At 45.6% G+C, this 19,893-nt stretch overlaps 1 protein-coding gene and 2 pseudogenes across 4 annotated transcripts in view; 1 reads left to right on the top strand and 2 right to left on the bottom strand.

The window, feature by feature from the left end:
* The window catches only part of ARHGEF5 (Rho guanine nucleotide exchange factor 5), a 34,714-nt gene extending 32,082 nt beyond the window's left edge, over window positions 1–2,632 (bottom strand). For 3 of the 4 annotated variants that reach the window (XR_003516355.2, XR_003516356.2, XM_027573178.2), the window contains exon 1: window positions 2,514–2,632. The gene's annotated coding sequence lies outside the window, so the exon portion shown is untranslated. Of the gene's footprint in view, window positions 1–2,450 lie in introns of all 4 variants that reach the window. The other variant, XM_027573180.2, reaches the window with a different exon arrangement.
* A 10,114-nt stretch (window positions 2,633–12,746) lies between these two features.
* Window positions 12,747–13,328, top strand: LOC113911834 (annotated as a pseudogene).
* A 5,052-nt stretch (window positions 13,329–18,380) lies between these two features.
* LOC113911830 lies at window positions 18,381–19,377 on the bottom strand (annotated as a pseudogene).
* Between the last annotated feature and the right edge of the window lie 516 nt (window positions 19,378–19,893).

The raw sequence follows: 19,893 nt of genomic DNA, 5'->3' as shown, positions 1-19,893 counted from the left end.
GAATAATCACTATTTATCTGAGCACAGGCAAAGATGGGGTGTGGCATCATGGTGATCCAGCCTTCCTCCAGGCCAGAAACATTTTGCACCTGCTGACCCTGTCCACATGCCACTTTGTTCAAGACAAAGCCCCAAGTCACTCTATCAATACAGGGTGCGACAGAGCTCAGTGTCTCCTTGGGAGCCCCCCAACACCCGATTTCTAATCACCAGATAGAGAACTGTATTTCAAAGATATCCCCTCCTCCCAATGACACCGCTTGTTCTTTGAACCGGTGTTGAGCGCCATGTGCTTTTTGGAGGATCATGCTTCCTGGATTTTGTAGCAGTGTGAGGTTCAAGTATTCTGACTGACACGACAAATCACTGCGATACTCTTGAACTTACTATACTACTGCTCACGTTAGGAAAATACCTCCCAAATCAAAATGTTCTCCCTCTGATTTGGAAAATAAGACCACCATATAGATGAATGCCTTTATTTACTGTTTGACATCATTGCCCCCAATGTTAGGGGCAACACAGATAGGAAAACGAGAGCAGCTTTCTGGACCACTAACTACTAACATCTGTGTTCCATCCACTTGAGGAAAGCTCCACCATCCCAATGAAAACTGTAATAAACATCTCTCATCTGTTCCCTTATGTCTGAAAATACCACATTATCTACTGTCCTGTAGACCCCATCAGCTGACCCAGAATATCCATGCTGATGTATGCCCCACAATCTATCCACGGCGCTGGTGCCATCCACAGAGATAATGTGAGTGTGAGCAACCTCTTTGTGTCCTTAACAGAGAACCTGAGGTCACCTTGTTCTGGTCCACCTTGCAGACACTATAAATGACCAGCTCCTGTGCACTCCACAGACACAGTGACTCATCCCTGTCTACACCAGATGCTGCAAGTCACCTGTTTGAGGCTACACCACTGACACTTGAGCAACACTGCTCCTGTTCAACCCATGATCCTGTGTGTGACCCCATTCTTGTCCATACCACATAGTGACTGACCACTCCAGACACCACGAATGACATGGTCCTGTCTATCCTACAGACACCATGCTTAATGTGGCCACAGACAACCTCGGACAGACTATGATACGGGAAGCCATACACACTCGGGACACCTAATATGTGATGACTCCTGACTATACTTAGAATTATTGTATTTTTTTTTATTTATTTAAATTCAATTAGCCAACATATAGTACATCGTGAGTTTTTGACGAGGGGTTCCTCTGCCTGCCTCCTGACTTCTCTCTCTTCCCCCACTAGGATACTAACATGCAATCTTCCTGCCAAACAGTCTCTCTCAGAATTGACACCCCCATCCTTTCTCCTCCCAGGTCCCCAAGAACCCCCTCAATAGACATGGCTTCAGTTTCTGTTAACCCAGATTGGTTAACAAATGATCCCCACTTTGCTAGGGCCTAAGCCAGGAGCTTCTTTAAACTCAAAGTGTAGATAAAACAGGAAGCCTAAGAAAGAGGCCACATCGGGAGCTGTTTAGCTAGGAGCTGGGATTTCCAGAGTAGGCCAAGGATGCAAGACCGGGGAATGCAAGTTGGGGAGCAAAGGAGGCAAGAAAGTGGAAAAGAAAGTTCTCTCCCTGGTCTGTCTGACACACCCTTCCCCCTCAACCTGACAAGAGTCCTGGCCAGAGGTCACGTCTAGGTGGACAGGAGAGCAAATCTGTCTTGGGAATCCAAGATCCAGGAAGGGGAGAGGGGCTGAGTTCTGAAAATCCACTGGCATCAGGATTAGCTCTCCTGGGACAATCCTGCTGGAAGGCAACCATAGAGGATGCTCAGAACTAGCCCTGTTCTAGCACCCCCACCCCCAACTCCCAGCTCAAAGAGTTCCCTTCCCACCTCCCCAACGTCAGAATGCAAAGTCACCGTGAAGACGAAGCTTTGGGAGTTCTTCGAATATATGGGGAAATAGGGTGGGGGCTGGGCAGGAGTCATTTTTACGGGTTCAGGGGCCTTGGCGAACAGGGAGAGGCGTGTACTTAGACATACACAGTATGCGAATCCATAGGAAGATAAATGAAGGAAGGCCCAGGCCCGGGTAAGAAAAAGGAGACAATAAAACACGTCTAGATAGGGAATATGGCCACAAAGGGAATCTCAGTTATTTCTTACTATGGGGGTTAGGTTTCCCCAGAGCCGGAGACTTTGAAGGAAGAGCCCTGATTACTGGCCCCGGGAACATCTGGGGGCAGGGTGCCCATTTCCAAGGCGGGGACCAGGCCGGAAGCAAGTTTTTCAGGCAAGAGCATTTCCTCCAGCTTCCCTCCTCTTCAGCCCAGGGTACTCAGTCACATAGCCCCGAACTCTCTGCCTATCTGCCCTGCCCCCCGTTTCCGGAGCCGGTGCCCCGCGACCCCCGCCGGGGCTGGCCCCAGGGTGAAGGCCCGGATCCCGGTCCTTCCCGGCCCTCCCTTACCTCCGCCGGGGCTCTACAGCCGCCCGCCCGGAGCCACGAGCTGCGAGGGAGGAGGGCACCCACCTGGGCAGTGTCACATGCTGTCTCGGCCCAAGAGTCCCCTCCGGGTCCCAGGCGCCGGCCGGCCGTCCCCAACGCAGGCCCGGCCGCCCCAGCCGCCCCACCCGCGGCCCGCCCCTCCCCGCCCGGACGGGAGGGAGGGATCTGACTCTCCTAGGAAGTTTCAGGTGTGGAAACCGCGGACACACCTTCCTGGGGGAGGGGCAGGGCCCGACTGCGCCGGAGCCCCATTGGTGTGAAGGAGGCTCCCGCGTCAGAGCTGGGAAGTGGCGGGCGGGCGGGCCGGGAGGGGAGCCCCGGGCGCGGGGCGCCGGGCGCAGGCGGCGGCGCGGCGCGGGAGAGCGGCGCGGGGCGCGCGGGGCAGGGCGCTCGGAGGCCGGCAGCGGGACCGCGGGGCGCGGGGCCCGGGGAGGACCGAGGGGGCCTCTCGTGAGTCGCGCGTGTCTCCGCGAACTGCCCGGGTGTTTCTTCTGTGTTTTCTTCGGGTCGCCACCCAAGCCTGCCTCTGGACCCCGCCGATCTGCCTGCTGCGGGTGTTTATCTTTTGGCTGGTCTGTGTCTCTGAATGTCTGAGGTTTTGTGTTTGTGCGCTTTATCTTCGGGCCTCAATGTTCCTTTCTCTCCCTTGATGTCCACCTGTCTCCATCTCTTAGGGCCTAGGAACGTGCATCTCTAAAACAGCGTGGCCATGGCTTTCCTCTGTGTTTCCTTCTGTATTTTTAAAGTTCATTTTAGGTCGATTATATAGCTCAGGGTATGTGTTCCTTCTGTATTCTTCCCAGGACGTGTGTATCTATTCAAGTATCTAGGTCTCAGTCCTGCGTGTTTTCTCATGCTTGTATTTTTTTTTTTTTTTCTGATTCTTCCAGGGAAACCTTATGTTCTGTTGGTCTCTGAGGCCATGCTTGAGGAGGTCTATCTTCATGCCTGTCCATAGACTTCAAAGAAAGCCACAATGTTCTGTGGCGCAGCCACACAGACTTAGTAAGAATCCCTCACCTAGGGGGACAGAGATTCTTTATCTGTTCATTCTAGCCAGATCACCCCCCCGCCGCCCCACTCATTCCTCCAGGGATTTCCAAGTAGAGTCTTCATAGGCTCTCTGGCCGTTTTGTTCTTGGGAATGCCATGATCTACAAGCCCAAATATCTAGTGGGTTAGACCATTTCCAGATTATGGTGCCCACTGACTGCTCCATTGATCCTGGCTGACCGTGCCTACTAGGTTTCTGAGGACTTTAGGATAGATTATCATTAAGGTAGAATGGTGTCTTCTCCAATAAAGTCCTGAAGCATCTCTGTGTTCAAAGAATATGCTGCTTTGCTCATTATTACTCTGAAGGGTTAAGCCCTAAACAGTTCTGCATCCTCCCACCAGCCAACTCTAAGCTACTGCGTTAAGGTGTGGAAAGCAGCGAGGAAAGCAGAATTAGGAGTTCAGGTCTGTAAGGACAGGCCAAGCAAGTGTCCGAAGCTCAGCAAGAATGGGGAGTGTGGTAAGTCAAAGAGTTTAAGGTAAAACTTTCTTTTTGTAGGTGAGGAGAGAAAACTCAGTCCCGGGGCACAAGGGGGCCCTTGATTTCTGGTAGAGAGTAAAGTTAGTAAACTCCAAATCCTGGATCCCTGCTCTTCCAACACTGCCTCCAGGGGGTGGTGATGCCGTCTGGGGTGCTGGAGCTGCCTCAGAAACCAGCCTGGCTATTCTTTCTGCTCCCCTCCGTCTTGACTTGGTTCCCCCAGGGACAGTTCTCTGTGCCTTAGTTTCCTCTGAATGTCAGGTCTCACAGAACAGACTCCTCTTGTTCTGCCAGCCCTGACCTAACAGCACTTTTTTTTTTTTTTTTTTTAGGTCACCACCCTTGATTCCATGACCTCTGGGCTCTCGTCCAGAGAATTAGGCAGACAAGGCTGGACCGGACTTTTCAGCTAGTGGTGAGATGTAGGAAAGTTAAAATGTATCCCCAGGGGGCTGGCTCCCCCCAGGGAGCATCACTGTCTACAGGGTGGACACATTTGGGGACAAATCCACGCTCTAGGCTCCTCTTCCCCTCACTTTGCAAAGCACAGTTCTCATTTTACTCTTCTTTTCCATGTCTTGATGCTTGCTCGTGGTGCCTGGGCTTCCTGATCAGGCCTTTCAACCTATCCTAAGATTCTGATATTTCATTTGGGCTTATAGTTCTTCCGTAAAGTCCTAGAGAGGAGAGAGAATGATACTATGGAAAGAGGATAGGATTTAGATGCAGGCAGGGGTGGATTTGAATCCTGCCTTCACCACTCACTTAAGGCAAAAATGTGGCAACTTAACCTTCCCGTGCTCCATCTCCCTCATCTCTTAAATGTGGATAATTCTATTTAGCAATACCTGCCTCACTGGGTGGTTGTGGTGCTTCAGTAAGGTATCATACAGAGGGGACCTTAACGACAAGTGTAGAAGGTGATTGCTACGGGTTAGTTTCCTTTCCTAATAGTGCCTGATGGTTATGCATGTTGAATGAATACACTTAAAATAACAAGGCGGTAAGGGTTGGGAAAGGTAAGCAGATTCAACATAAAGTTATTTTGAAATGAGAGCTGTATTAGATGGGGGAAGAAAAAGTATAATTTCTGGAATTTGGGGACATATTAATTGGAGACAGTGCATTTGAGATCCAGCCATGGAAGGGGAAGGACAGAGAACTGTCCTGTGTAGTTCTGGGTATCAGGACTAAAAAAATGACCTTTTTAAAAGCAGGAACTCTCTGAGTTCTGCCCGGGGCTCTTACTACCCTGACCAGACATCATCCCATGTTATTGGCTACATGGTTTCTCACTTGGTTAATTCTGACTCTCAGCTGATCCAGTGCTAGTTCTTTGCATACAGCTCTGGCTTTTCTGACTCTGCTTTTTGCCTGATCCCATTACCCACCAGTTCTTTTCTTAAGTTGGCTGACCATAGTCTCTCCATTCTTCTCCTTTAAATCCCAGCCCACCCCCCCCCCCCCCCCCCCCCCCCCCCCCGGCTTGGCTGCTGTGGTTCTAACTATCCCATTCCATCCTGGTGAACGTATTTCTCCTTTCCCATCCTTGGTCTCTCTTTCTTTCTTTTCTCCACCTTTGCACATTGGCACTAGCCTCAATTTAGTGTTGTTCAAGGTATAGATATGAATTACCTGATTCATTTTTAAAAATTCATTTACTCATTTGCATTTTTTTGGAAACCAGATATACAAAGACCAAGTCTGTGCCCCAAGGAGCTCTCAGTCTAATCAAGGAGAGAAAAAGGGAGCAAATAATGATAGCAGAGTGTGATAAGTGTCAAGATACCCACAAAGGGCAGCGGCGGGCATAAAGGACAGAGCACTGCTTGGGGAATAAGAGAAATCTCAATGGATAAGGTGCTGTATGAGTTGACTTGTCCTAAAAAAGTACTCTGTACCTGGTGGAGAGGGGAAGAGAGGAAAGGCATACCAATAGCAGAAAGGAGATATGTAAAAATAGAAGCCTGAGAACATTCTGTGCAGCGAAGGGCAAATAGTGTGGGCTTAACATGAGGTATGGGGAAGGAGTGGCAGAGAAGAAAAAGAAGAGAATGTTAACTCTGCAGGGTGATGGATATGTTTCATACCTTGATTTTGGTGATCATTTCAAAATGTATACACCTACCCAACATCAAACTGTACACCTTCAACATAGACCATGTTTATTTGTCAATCATACCACAGTAAAACTGAACAAAATCCCTTTAGAGGAGCCCCATCTCTGAAAGTATATAGTCTAAACTCAGTAGCATGCATGGCTTATAAGCCCCCTCAGCATTCAAGTCGCCTGACTTCACACTCTCCCCTGGTCTCCGGGGGCTCCTAGTTTTTGAAATTTCTCCAAGAGGTGTATTCTTAACTTGGGTGCAGGTATCAGAGGAAAATATATATGCCTCTGCCTCTTATTCAGTTGAATCTCTAAAATGTCTGGCAAATCCTGTCTGAGAATGACCAGGTGTTTCCACGGACTGGTCACAGCTGAGGCAGAGTGCCAGCCATCGTGGAGAGACAGCAGGGTCCTATCCTGCATCGCAGTAAGCAAGCCCCAGAAGTGCCATCATTCAAATTGTCTTGCTTTTTGGTGTGGTATTTAGTTTCAGGAAGTTTCAGAAGTTTTCCACCCAAGATTCTTGGACGATAAGGATGGGGCTGGGGATGATCCCTTTTTGCAAAGAGACTAAAATCGATGACATCCATTTAGAGGAGTTCTGGCTTTATTGCCATGGTTCTCAAACCTGGTAAATCAGCACAATCTCCAGGAAAGATTGTTTGCTGTTGCTTAAGTGCCCCATGCAATGAAGACGAGAAGCCAGATCTGGGAACCGTGACGTGAGCAGTAGTTCTTTACCAGAGTCCATCACAATCCCCTGGTGAGCTTTATGAATTTGGCTCCCTCAAGGCAGGGATACTGAAGACATTAAAGTCATAGAGGCAAAACATTAAAAAGAAAAACAGAGTTAGGAGGACAGTTTAATCCCCTCCCTTTAGAGATGATCAAACAGCATCAGAGAGGTTGTGACTTATGAGATCACACTCCCAGCTCCTAGGCAATGGCCTGCTGGTGCTAGCCTCCTCCGAATTACTCAGGCTACCAACCAAGGTCATTGAACACTTACTTTAGATTGTCTGTGTTCACAGTCTCATTACTATGCATAAAATCAAGGTAGACTGCTTGTCATTATATAGGGGATATGCAAAGGCAATTATGACACGGACTCTGTCTCAAGAGAACTTGGGGAATTTACATGGATATGGTAAAATAATATTCCAAATGCCAGGGAAATTCAAAGGAAAGTATGATTAACGCGGGCCAGAGTGGAGGGAAAGTTCTGAAAAGCTGAGTCTGAAGCTGCCCCTGGGTGCACAGTGTGGGTGGGTGTGGGAGATTCATTTCCATGACTGGGGACATGAATGCCACTCCTTAATACCCACATTCCCTTCCTGACACACATACATGCCTGACCGTGGGAAGAGGAGCACTTTGGAAAAGGAGGGGCTGAAGGTGAGCACAAAGCCTTGAGTGAGAGACACCCGCTCCAGGATGTGTCGAGGTGGTGGAAGTCACTCCTACCTGAACAACCCTCAGTCACCCTTTTGACCCAAATCAACCCCCACCAGAACTTTTCTGCACAACAGGCTTCTCTGACAGATTCACCAAAGCACAAAGAGAGCTCGTTCCCATCAGAAGTTTATTTTGGATTTCTAGCTCCTGAAGGAAATGTGAATGTCGTCCTTTGGCAGAAGCTATAGCACCATCTTGTGGAAATAAATGCTTTAAATCACAAGCCTTTCTGTTCTGGAAATAACTAGTCTTCCTTAAAAAAAAAAAAAAAAAAATCAATCTTGCAACTCATTCTTGGCCCTAAACCATTCTTGGAATATACAATTTGTGAGTAACAAAAGGTATCTCCTACATTCTCAATCTTTGAAGGCTGCGGTAGCAGCTCTCCATCAGTGACAGCTTTTCTTATGTTCAGGATAATGACGCATACTTAGGCTCCAATATTCTTCCCGGCCCAGACTTGTTTCTTTTAGGCTGTGTCCTCAGGTTTGGCTTTTAACCATGTCCCAAGCGATCCTGTCTTCTTTAAATTCAGCAAAGCAACTCTAAATCCTCAATGAGAATAAAGGAAAATAGAAGAAACACTGCTCCCATGGCCCTTTTCTGTCTCCTCCAGGAGTTAGGAAGAGGAGGTCCCTTCATCTTTAAAGAGCTAATGCACTATAATGGGGAGCTCAGAGAAGAATTCAGAGCTACCATGAACTTATAGAAGAATCATTTCCTGGAAATTTAATTGGGTCCACTAAAAAAATAATCCTCAGGGGTAGGTTTCATTTCGGATGATAAAATCATTGGCTCATTGAATAACTAATGAGACTTCTAAATGCGAGTGCTCTCCCCACCAGTGGAGAGGAAACAGTCTTCTCAAATCTTTCTTTGCCTGGGGTTGGTCCGCATCCTAAGTGGAACTTTGTGAAGGTTTGGGACTTCAACAGGTTGTCCTTGACCAACGTCAGGCTTCATTAGAGTTTAAGGTGGATTTTGCAGAATTAAAAAACTCTATTTTAACTTTTTTCAAAAGTCGTATTTCAAAGAAGTCGCACATTGACATGTTGTTCCAAAATTTAAAAGTATAAAAGTTTTCCTTTCGCACATGCCCCCCAGCTATCCACTTCCCTTCTGGTCACTCCTGTATTTCAGGTTGTTTGTGAAATGCTTGCAAAAACATTCTGCGCTTATAGGAAATACATTACATCCATGATAGCACACAATATATTTTGAAACCTGGGTTGTGTGGGTTTTTTTGTTTTTTTTTTTTTTTGTTTTTTTGTTTTTTTGCTTAAATATATAAAGATTGTTCTATCGTGTCAGTACATAAAGATCTTCCCTGGTTTATTTTTCAGCGGTGTAACGTTCTAGTGAATGGAGGTAGCATAATTGATCTAGCCAGTCTCCTATGGAGGTAGTCCCAGTAGTTTGGCAGAAGAAACAATGCTGCAGTGAATAACCTTGGCATCTGTTCCTTTGCACACGTGCCAGTCCACCCATAGGAAATACTCCTGGAAGCCGAATTGCTGGGTCAAATGGTATGTGCATCTGTAATCGTGGGAGGCATGGGCAAATCATTCTCCGTGGAGGTCACTCAGACCAAATTAAGGCGATGTAGGACACGCCATGCCCTCACTACCTGTTTTTAAAACTTTTTGATCTTTGCCAACCTGATAGATGAAATACAGTATTTCAGATAGTTACCATGACAGTTTTCATAATTTTCTTGTTATGAATCTGATTATATGAACTCAAATTTTTCACGGGGCTGGGTCACCTAATCAATTCTCTTTCTCCAAAGCTATGTGGGAAAACACTGATTTCTTAAAAATTTTGTTTCCTGAATAGGTGAGAATGGCTCAAATTTCTAGCAGCTTTCAAAGTATTCTTTGACGTTGTCTCCCTCCCTCTCCCTCGCTGCTTGTCCGCAGCGTTGGATTTACCATGTGCTAGAGAAGATTAAGCTTCAGAGCCCCTACCAAGGGCCCTTTCTGAGGCTCTCAACTAATTTTGTAGTCATAAGTTAACATTCTTTTTCTTAAAGAAGCTGCCTCAAATTTTATAAGCTTCAGCATGGATATGCTCCTGCTTGTCACCATCATCTTTGTTTCTAGCCTGCTTGTTTTCTTGAGTAGTCCTCCAGAATTATTTTATGCACATATAACCACATACAGATATAGGGTGTCTACCCCTCTTCCTATTACCCTGACTTGACTCCATAGAAGATAGGGAGAACATCCACAATGCTTTTTGTTTGTTAAAAACTGCATGGTATTCCACTGCATGGAGGTACCAGTATTTACTTAATCAGCCCCCCTACTGGTGGAACTTAGTGTTTATTGGTTTTGTTTAGTTTTTATCATTTTCTAAGTCTCCTTGCCGTTTTCAGAGACTTAAATGGTAGCTGAAAAGTTTGGTGTGGCCACAGTTTTCAGAAGAGGTAAAGATTAAAATAGGTGAAATTGCAATGGGAGTCCCAGCCTCCCTCCTTCCCCACCCTCTTTAGGTATCTAGGACTCTCTTATCCAAACAGGTCCCCTAGCACCTGTGATTCGCCACCAAGCATGGATATGTGCATCTGCATATGAAGTTTATCTATGATTGTGAAACAAAAGATTGTCTTGCTAAAGAAATTCTGGGTGGGGCACCTGGGTGGCTCAGTCGTTATGCGTCTGCCTTTGGCTCGGGTCATGGTCCCGGGGTGCTGGGATTGAGCCCCGCATCGGGCTCCCTGCTCCTTGGGAAGCCTGCTTCTCCCTCTGCCACTCCCCCTGCTTGTGTTCCCTCTCTCGCTGTGTCTCTTTCTGTCAAATAAATAAAAATAAGATCTTAAAAAAAAAAATAGAAGAAAGAGACAAAGATAACATTAAAAAAAAGAAGAAGAAAGAAAGAAATTCTGGGTATCTGAAGGCAGTAGGGAGAGGTAATTGTAAGCCCAGGCGGCCTCTAAAATTATACTGAATAGGCGTTGGCTTCACAAAAGGGCAAATAGTCCATGAAGTCATATCACTTTATCAGTAGTGTTGCCACAGCCCACAGAAAGAATCCCACTGCACACACACTAACCATTTGTTCTGCTGGATCTGATGCAGAAGGATCCAGCAACCCAGGCATGGAGTGCTGGTTGTCATCTGCACTCCAGAAGATTCGATCACTTAGAACTTTGACTTGTAACCAACTTCAGTCATTAGTTCCTTCTGCTCTTAAAGTTCGGTGCAAACACCATGGGGATATCATTTTGGATATCTAAAAATTCAGCCTTTCCATTCTCCCTACCCTCTTAAAGTATCAGCTGTCCAGTCTCCTACCACAGCCCACTTTCTGGGTAGAAAGGATCATAAACCTGTCTAATTTGGGTGCCCCAAATCTAACCCTCTTGCCCAATATATATAACAATACATATATTGTTCCGACACTCCTTTGGCTCTTCTCTGATACCTTCCTTAGAACTAAACTGTCCTCGAGCTCTTTTACAAGGGGGTTGGGTAAAAAATACAGAAAGTAGGGCAGGGGAAAATAAAGGTGAAGGAAGATAATTGATGAATTTCTCTGCTATAGGACTAAGAACAATGTTTCGGACTTCTTTTCAGTTTAAAAAAATATTGATAGGTACACTACCTTTTCTGAAGCTCACAAAGTCCCCTTGGGACAGACAGGGTGGGTGTTATCTTATCACCATTGTCTAGATGGGGAAGCAAAACAAGGATACAACTGAGTGTGGCATGTCTGAACCTGGGTTTACAGGATTACCCACTATCTTGCAGTGTGATGGTTCCGGTTTGATACTGGCTGAGTCCCTCAGGAAGTGACCCAAGGAGCAGTTGCCGTTTAAAATTTCTGTACTGAAGAGGGACCACGGGGATTTGTCTTGAAGCTTTGAGTTGTATGTCACATAAAACTGAAGATAAAAAATCCACTGTATATATCAGTTGGAGTGCTGCTTTTGAAGATCGGTGGAGGAGGCTCACATGTCTTTCTTCTCTCAGTATTCTCTAGAGTTTTGCTGTTGTCCTGAAGAGAGCCACAGAGCTAGAAACACGGACTCTCTGAGTACTTGTGGGTGAGAGTAGGGATGTTTACCAAACCAGTTTTCTCTTATTCCTGGGTACATATAGAGACCGTATCTCCCATACTGCCTTGCATTTTTGTGCAACGATATTAACGTGGGCACCAAAGGCAGAAGGAAAGGTAGATGAAATTAAACGTCCTTATAACAGGCAGCCCATTGACAAATACTTGAGATAGGCAGATTGTAACATTCCTTCAGGATCCTGAGTCTTCTTTGACGTATGAAAGTCCTTTTGGAAATTCCCTTATCTTTACTTCTCCCAGCCCCAAAGTATATAATTAATCAGTTGCTCCTCACAATCCTGGGGCAGCAGGCAGCGCGGGCAACCCTTTCTGCCCCCAGGTCCTGTCCGGTGATTTAATACAGCCACTTTTTTGCACCAAAGATGTCTCAAGAATTCTTTCTTGGCCGTTGACTCTGGACTCCACCAAACACACCAACCTTCCAAAAACTACATCATACACGACCAAGTTTTAACCAATGGGAGGTGAGCAAAAATGCCCAGTCCACTTTTAGGTCAGGCTCCACGAAAGCCGCCATGCTTTTTTGCCTTCCAATACACAGGCCAAGCTTGGGAGGCACATGGAAAGGAGTATGGCTTGCTTCTCCAAGGTGTAAGGACGTGGGTCGCTTTCTGTTTTTTGAAAATTGCAACACTGCTCGTGCGACCCGGGACAAGCGCTGGGGAGAGATGAGGGCCACCGAGAGGGCCGGCCCTCGGGCTGCAGGTCGCCTCGGCCCGGCCGCTCCCACTGCGCCGTCTCCCCGCGGGCCTCACACGCTTGGCCTCCGTGGGCCCCGCGGACCGTGGCCTCCCTGCAGGGACCCCCAGCAGGGTTGCCCGGCCGAACGCTCCAAGGACCCCGCTGGGGCCGCGCAGGGTAGCTATTGCGGTGCCTGGTGGCCGGGCTCCGCGGTGGAGGACCAGGTGACTCCAGACCTGACCTCCTGGAGGACCAGGTGAATCCAGACCTGAACTCCGGCCGGGCTGGGGCCCGAACAGCCCTGAATCTGGGGTGCGCTTAGGTCCTGGTATGAGCGCCAGGAGTTGTGCGGCTGCAGGCCCGGAGAACCGAGGGGCAGCGAGGAGAGGGGAGTGAGATGACCTCGATCTTGCGGAGCCCTCAGGCTCTCCAGCTTCCTCTGGCCCTGATCAAGCCTGACGCTGTTGCTCGCCCCCTGATTCTGGAGGCTGCTCATCAGTAGATTCTGAGCAACAAGTTCCTTATTGTACGAATGAGAGAACTGCTGTGGAGAAAAGAAGAATGCCAGAAGTTTTACCAAGAGCATGAAGGGTGTTTTTTCTGTCGGGGGCTGGTGGAGTTCATGGCCAGCGGGCCAATCCGAGCCTACATCCTCGCCCGCAAGGATGCCATCCAGCTCTGGAGGACACTGATGGGACCCACCAGAGTGTTTCGAGCACGTCACGTGGCCCCAGATTCAATTCGTGGAGGTTTCGGCCTCACTGACACCCGCAACACAACCCATGGCTCTGACTCTGTGGTTTCAGCCAGTAGAGAGACTGCAGCCTTCCCTGACTTCGGTGAACAGCGCCGGTATGAGGAAGAGGAGCCCCAGTTGTGCTGTGGCCATGTGCGCTACAGTCCAGAGGGAGACAGCCACTGTGCAGCCGGACCAGGAGGCCCAGAAACAGCCGGATGCAAGCCTGTTGGTCTCTGAAGACTGGTGGCATTGCCCAGCCTTTTCTCGGAGACCTCCTGGGACCAGGGAGGCCTGGGGATCATGGCGCCATCGCTGCTGGGCACCACACCCACCGGAGGATCTAGCTCCTCACTGCCATCTGCTCTAGAATCTAGTTCTCTATCTACCTCTTTTCCAGAATGTCCATGGGTGATTCAGAGGAATAATGGCTCCCCTTTTCTCTGAGAACTATTCACCTTTTTCAAGGAACTTGCCTAAGTGACTTGCCTGAAAAATGCAGTGACTCTCTATAAGCACCATTTGGCCTATGTTCCTCAACAAAAGTCAGTGTTCTACTAAATCCTCAAGGCTGGGAGCACTACTCTAGGTGCTTTCTCTCTCTCCTTAAGTGAAGTAATTAAACCTGTCCCAGGGGCGCCTGGGTAGCTCAGTCGGTTAAGCATCCGACTCTGGATTTCCGCTCGGGTCATGATTAGGTGTTGGGATCAAGCCCCATGTTGAGCTCCATGCTCAGGGCAGAGTCTGCTTGAGATTCTCTCTCTCTTTCTCGCTTTGCGCCCCCCACCCCGCTCTTTCTCGAAAATAAATTTTAAAAAAAATTGCAACACTAACATTTGATTACTTTAAAATTTTTTCTAATAATGTAGTAGTATTATCCATGGTACACTTTCCATTTTGAGAGTCATCGTCTTTAACCTTTCAATGTTTATCATTTTGAACATTTTCCTGTGCCTTAATATGCCTGTACACACACATGCACACACACAAATAACTTTTTCCCTACATGAATGAGAAAGCACTACATCAAGATGACCTCCTTTACTCACTTATTTTAGGAGAATCTTCCCTGGACATTAGAGAGAGAAAACTTATTTTAATAGTTGCATAATACTTCATGGTATAGATTTATCATGTTTTATTTAACAGACTCACCATTGAAGAATATTAGCTTATTTGCAACATTTTGTATTGTAAATAATGCTTCAATTTAAAATAAATATACATGTATATATTTTGCACATATATGTGAATATTTCTGCAGGATATATTCCTAGAAATGGAGTTGTTGCATTAAAAAGAGTACAAACTTCAATTTTTGAAGCTATATTCCCACATTAGCACCAAATCAATTTATATTGCCACCCAAACTATTGCCCACACACTCAGCAGCACTAGAAAATATCAATCTTTTTATTTTTGTCCCATTTGATGGGCAGAAAATGGTATCTCGTGCTTTAAAATTTGTTTCTCTAGTTGCTAGAGAGCCTATACATCTCTCACTGTATTCATGAGTGGTTTTTACTGTTCTACTGTGCATGGCTCATTTGTCTCTGTTTATGTCTATGTAATTCTTGCCCAATTAAGAAACTGATGTGTATATTGCTATTTTTCTCATTAAATATGTATTGAAAACTCAGCTCTATTTTTATCTTTTTTAAAAAATGTGTTTTCAGAACATTCATGCTGATATTCTTGAATGTTACTTAATGATAGACAGAAAAAGATTCTACGAGTCTAGGCTATAGAGGGGCAGTGTGCTTACTGGTTATGGGTGTGGTCTTTGGAGTCAGGCTGACCTGGATTAGAGCCCAGGCTGTCACCCACTTGTAATCACAGCAAAGTTGTTACTGTCTCTTTTGCCTTTTCTTTCTTTCCTTTCTTTCTTTCTTTCTTTCTTTCTTTCTTTCTTTCTTTCTTTCTTTCTTTCTTTCTTTCTTTCTTTTTCTCTTTCTTTCTTCCTTTCTTTCTTCCTTCCTTCCTTCCTTTCTTTCTTCCTTCCTTCCTTTCTTTCTTTCTTTTTCTTTCTTTCTTTCTTTCTTTCTTTCTTTCTTTCTTTCTTTCTTTCTTAATTTCTTTCTTTCTTTCTTTCTTTCTCTTTCTTTCTTCCCTTCCTTCTTTCTTTCCTTTTTTTTCTTCCTTCCTTCCTTCCTTTTCCTCCCTTCCCTTCCCTCCCATCCCCTCCCCTCCCCTCCCCTTCCCTTCCTTCCCTTTTCATGAGTGCAATAAAAGTATTAAACTCATTAAACTCATGGAACTGTCATGGAATTTAGACAAGAAAATAACGCATATATCTCAGCACAATGCTTGACACTTGGTAAGTGCTCAGTAAGTACTGCACATGAAAATTATTATTTACAATGTGAGCAACAGAGATACCAAATTCGATATAAAGTTTGATTTCTGGTCCCAGAATCTTTCCCAATGAAAGTTATATTTAATAAAATCCTAGGAGGCTAATAAAACTGACTTTTCTAAGAGTAGGCATTTCACTTCCTATTTCAGCCAGCCTTATGCAATTTCAATAAATAAATATTCAATAAATATTCAACTCACTCATTGACTCAGCGGTTACTCTTCAGTTCCTACCATGTTTAAGGTCCAGGATATTCAATTATCTTTGAGTCCACTTCATTTTCTCTTCATGGAACTTAATCTACATTCCTTTGAAAAAGTGAAAAGCCAAATTTCATTGAAATGTGAGGAAATCAACAGAGAGACAGAGAACAAGAAAATAAGAAGAATCTTAAAAAGTGCCTAGTTCAAATTTCATTTGATCGGTGAAGAACCTGAAGGCCAGCAGAGTAAGCAACTTTTCTTAGGTCACACAGTGAGTTAGTGGGGAAACCGAGATGGGAACTCAGATATCCCAACTCTGAGCCAGCACTCTTGTTTAAATCCAAGTGTGTTCAAGGATCCACCTCTTCTTTTGACCAAATGTGATTTCAAAAATTAAAATAGAAAAAAACAGAAACACAGGTTAAAAAAAAAAGACATATCAAAATGAGCCAACAAAGTTTGTCAAGAAAGCAAGGAGAGAAAGACACCTCCTTGCTAGTTGGAGAAACACAGTCATACTTTCATCCAGGGGTACTACATTCCAACCCTCCTTTCATTTTTGTCTGCCCTCAACAACCCATATTTAATGATGATACTTTACATTCACAGCAAACAGTAAACAACAATCCTGCAGGTTGGTGGTTGGCAGTCCCTCGTCCACATGTCAAAGATGCCACAGGTGCTAATTTCAGGCGGCAAGTGAACCAGCTACCACAAACAGATTCCCCATCCCTATCATTTTCAGTAGTTACGGCCCACAACTGTCTCCACCCTCTTGCCAGTTTTCAAGGGCAACACCCTAACATGGCTTCCTGTCTGCCACCGGCAACAACCTAGCCTTCCAGGATCACAGCCTCAGCAATTTGGCACAGTCCTTTGAGAAGCCAATGACCACTGCTTCCTCTCATAGAAATGAATAAACATCCCCAGGATTTTTATATTTAGTGCTAAATTTCTACCCCAGATTTTTCCTTTCTTCTCTGTGATTTTAGAGCAATAACATATTCTTAATTATTACTATCCATCACATAAGAATATATTAAAGGCAAGAATTGGATAAATCTAATGGATAATAAGACACATAACTTAAAGAAATGAAGGGTAACACATCCCCAGGCCCATAAATTCTTGGTGGAAATTTAAATATAATGAATATTTATTTGTTCATTCAGTCGAAGTTTACTAAGTACATATTACGAACAGTCCTTATGCCAGCCATGCAGGTTATGAATAGCAGTAGATTCTCTGCAAAAGAACAATTCAGAGCTAATTTAAAGCCAGACTGCTTAGTCTTGAATTGTTTCCATCTGTGATTAATTCTGTGACCTTGGGTAAATTAATTAATTTCTCTAAACTTTATTTCCTCATCATTGTGTAATGATAGTAACAGTGTCCACTCCACAGATGTGATGTGAAGATGTTATTGCAGCATTTTACGTAGTGTTTACCACATAGTAAGTGCTCAATAATTATCAGCTATAATTGCATCTCTACTATACTATAATCTGCCACTGGAGGGATGTAGAAAAGGTTAGAAATCAGAAGAGAGTTCAACACTGAAAATCTGGAAATGAGGCTAATGGATAAAGGGTCCTTTACTTGCCAAACGTTTAGTGAGTATGCTAAGATATTGGGGATGAAAAGATGAACAGATTCTTGTCCTTCTCCTTGTAGAGGGATGATACATAATCTGTAAATACCAGATTAAAGATGGTACATGTTGGAAATAAAAAACCAAATCGGAAAAAAAACCTTAAATCTGAATTCCTTTGCTTTAGGAAAGGGGTCCCCCATGCTTTCTTAGTGGATAGGTTATGAAGAGGTTTAAAGAGAGAGAGGTTCCCCCTGGGGCCTTTGCCAACTGACTCACAAAAAGGTCACTGAGTCTGGTCTGCAGGCTGGATTCTGGGGAAAACTATTCCCTCTAAGGCTGAAGGGGGGATGCAGAAGCCATGTGGGCAAAGGTTTGGGTGACTTATCAAGCCCAATGCTCCCACTGACTAAGGAATAGCTTTGATACCAGACTCAAAGTTTAGCAAGCCTGACAATATTAGAATAATTTCCGACCCAATGTTAACTATAATGATAGCAATATGTTATATTTGCATAGCACTTTAAGTCTTCCAAATGTGTCCATTTGCACCCCTCTTGTTTGAGGCCTTCAGCAGTCCTATGGGGCCACCTAGGCAGCTCTCATTCTGCATACCTGATGGATGGGGGAGAGAGACTCAGGCATCTTAGAGGATATTCCTGGGAAGAGCATGGCTATCAAACAGTAGAGTTGGGCCTAGAACCCAGGTCTCTAGCCGCAGATCTTGCATGTTTAAGGGTCCGGATGCTTAGGCCAACCTTAGGAGAGCACTGCCCAGAGTTAGGTGGCCACACAGGTGGCTTCTGGGGCATGCTTTCTGGGCCCCACTCTTTTTTGATGCTCCACTTTGTACGAGGAGAGCTTTTTACCTTTGAGACCTGTCCCTGGCATTACAACTCTTCACCATTTGTCTTTCTGTTGCCCTGCATCCCACCAAACATTGCCATGCGGCACCCAACACCTGTCATGAAACAGCAGATTAAAGACTGTGTTAGGCAATATGCAAATTACAAAGTATATCCAGGTTAGGTAAATTACAAGATCACTTTCTAAGGTTCTTCCATTTGGTGACCCATCAATTTAACCTTAAGTCCGGTGACACTTGTTTATTATAAGGGTGAACCCTGATCCTTATGCTGGGTTTATTGGCAGGATTTCTGGTCGCGAGCACGGGTACCACGGCTGCCAAACTTTCTGGATTCAGTGCTGGGAATCCACTTCCAGCAGAGTCGGGTCGGACTGGATGAGGATGTCTTGGATGGCCTTCTCGGAAGCCTCACCCCAGTATTTCTGACAATAGGCCACCAGGGCTTTGGTGACTGACTGGCAGATTGCGCCAATCTGGGCCACGTGACCACCCCTCCTCAGACTCGGATGTCCAGCCCGGGAAATCGCTCCTTGCGCAGAACAGGTTCCCGCAGCTGGTCCTGCAGCCGGCGCGGCTCATCCCCTCCAGGCGCCGCGCGCTCGCCTGGATGAGGCCACTGCCACGTTTGCAGTGCGCCCAGCTGCGGCCGCCTCATTGCGTCCGAAGACCTGCAGGGGCTGCAGGGACCCTTGGACCGCAGACAAGAAAGAGCTGCTTCACCCCCCCACCCCCACCCCGCAGCACTGCCCCGGGAAGAGGACTCTAGCTGCGTTCTTTTGCAAACATAAGTACCTTTTCTATCCGGAGCCCAATGCCTCTCTTTGGTTGGAGGTTGAAAGTTTCTTACTCTCTTCCTCCATTTCCATTTCCTGCTTCTGAAATTTCACAATCTCTTTGACTTTAATTTAGTGGTTATGCCTATGGGTTTGGCAGATTACCTAAGTTTGATCCTGGACTAGATACTTATCAGTTGCAAGGCTTTGGTTAAATTACTTAATCTCCTTGTGTCTCTGTTTTCTCCCCACAAAGAGTGGTTAATAGTCCCTATCTCATAGGGTAGTTATGAGGATTAAAAAAGATAATACTTACAAGGTACTTAGAATAGAGTGCTTCACCATAGTAAGGAGTCCGTAAGTGTGTGCCCATGCATGCACACGAATGTGCATGAACATGTGAGTGGTGTGTGTGAAACTAGAGATGCCTTGGTTCTGTGTCTTGCCACCAGCTGAGCTCTAAACCAAACCTCTCACCTCACTGAGAATAGCCTCCATTCCTACCCTCTCTGTGCTCAGAAGCTCCTAATGTTCTTTGTGACCGTGACCAGAGGAGTCACCAACCGGGACAAGAGACCTTCTATAATCTCTGCCTCTCCCAGCCTCATTGCAGCACCTATTAGACTGAGAAGAAACCTATATACACTTAGAATATACTAGGTTGGGATAGGTTAGCCTTATTCTTAATTTGGTCATATTGATAATGATGTACTACATTATATAAAGAAGGCTTGGGAGTCAGATCATTGGGGCATGGGTCTAGCATTTGCCATTTGCTTTAATGTTTACATCTGTAAAATGGGACGATAATGAGAAATGGGTTTTTATGATAAAAATGAGGTGATCTCTGTAAATTAGCCATCTATGTGCAGTGGATGGCATGGAGTAAGTACATGGTGATAATGTTGACTACTATTGTTATTGTTAAAACCTTTTTTTCCCATTCAGTTGCCTCTACTTGGGGCTTTCTTTCACTACCTGATCACTGAGAGCTGGACTGTAGCACTTGCTAAC

The sequence above is a fragment of the Zalophus californianus genome, chromosome 12, assembly GCF_009762305.2.
Source record: "Zalophus californianus isolate mZalCal1 chromosome 12, mZalCal1.pri.v2, whole genome shotgun sequence".
Classification (NCBI taxonomy): Eukaryota; Metazoa; Chordata; class Mammalia; order Carnivora; family Otariidae; genus Zalophus; species Zalophus californianus.
The sequence above is the reverse complement of the archived record's forward strand: the minus strand, read 5'-3'. Positions and strand labels throughout refer to the sequence as shown.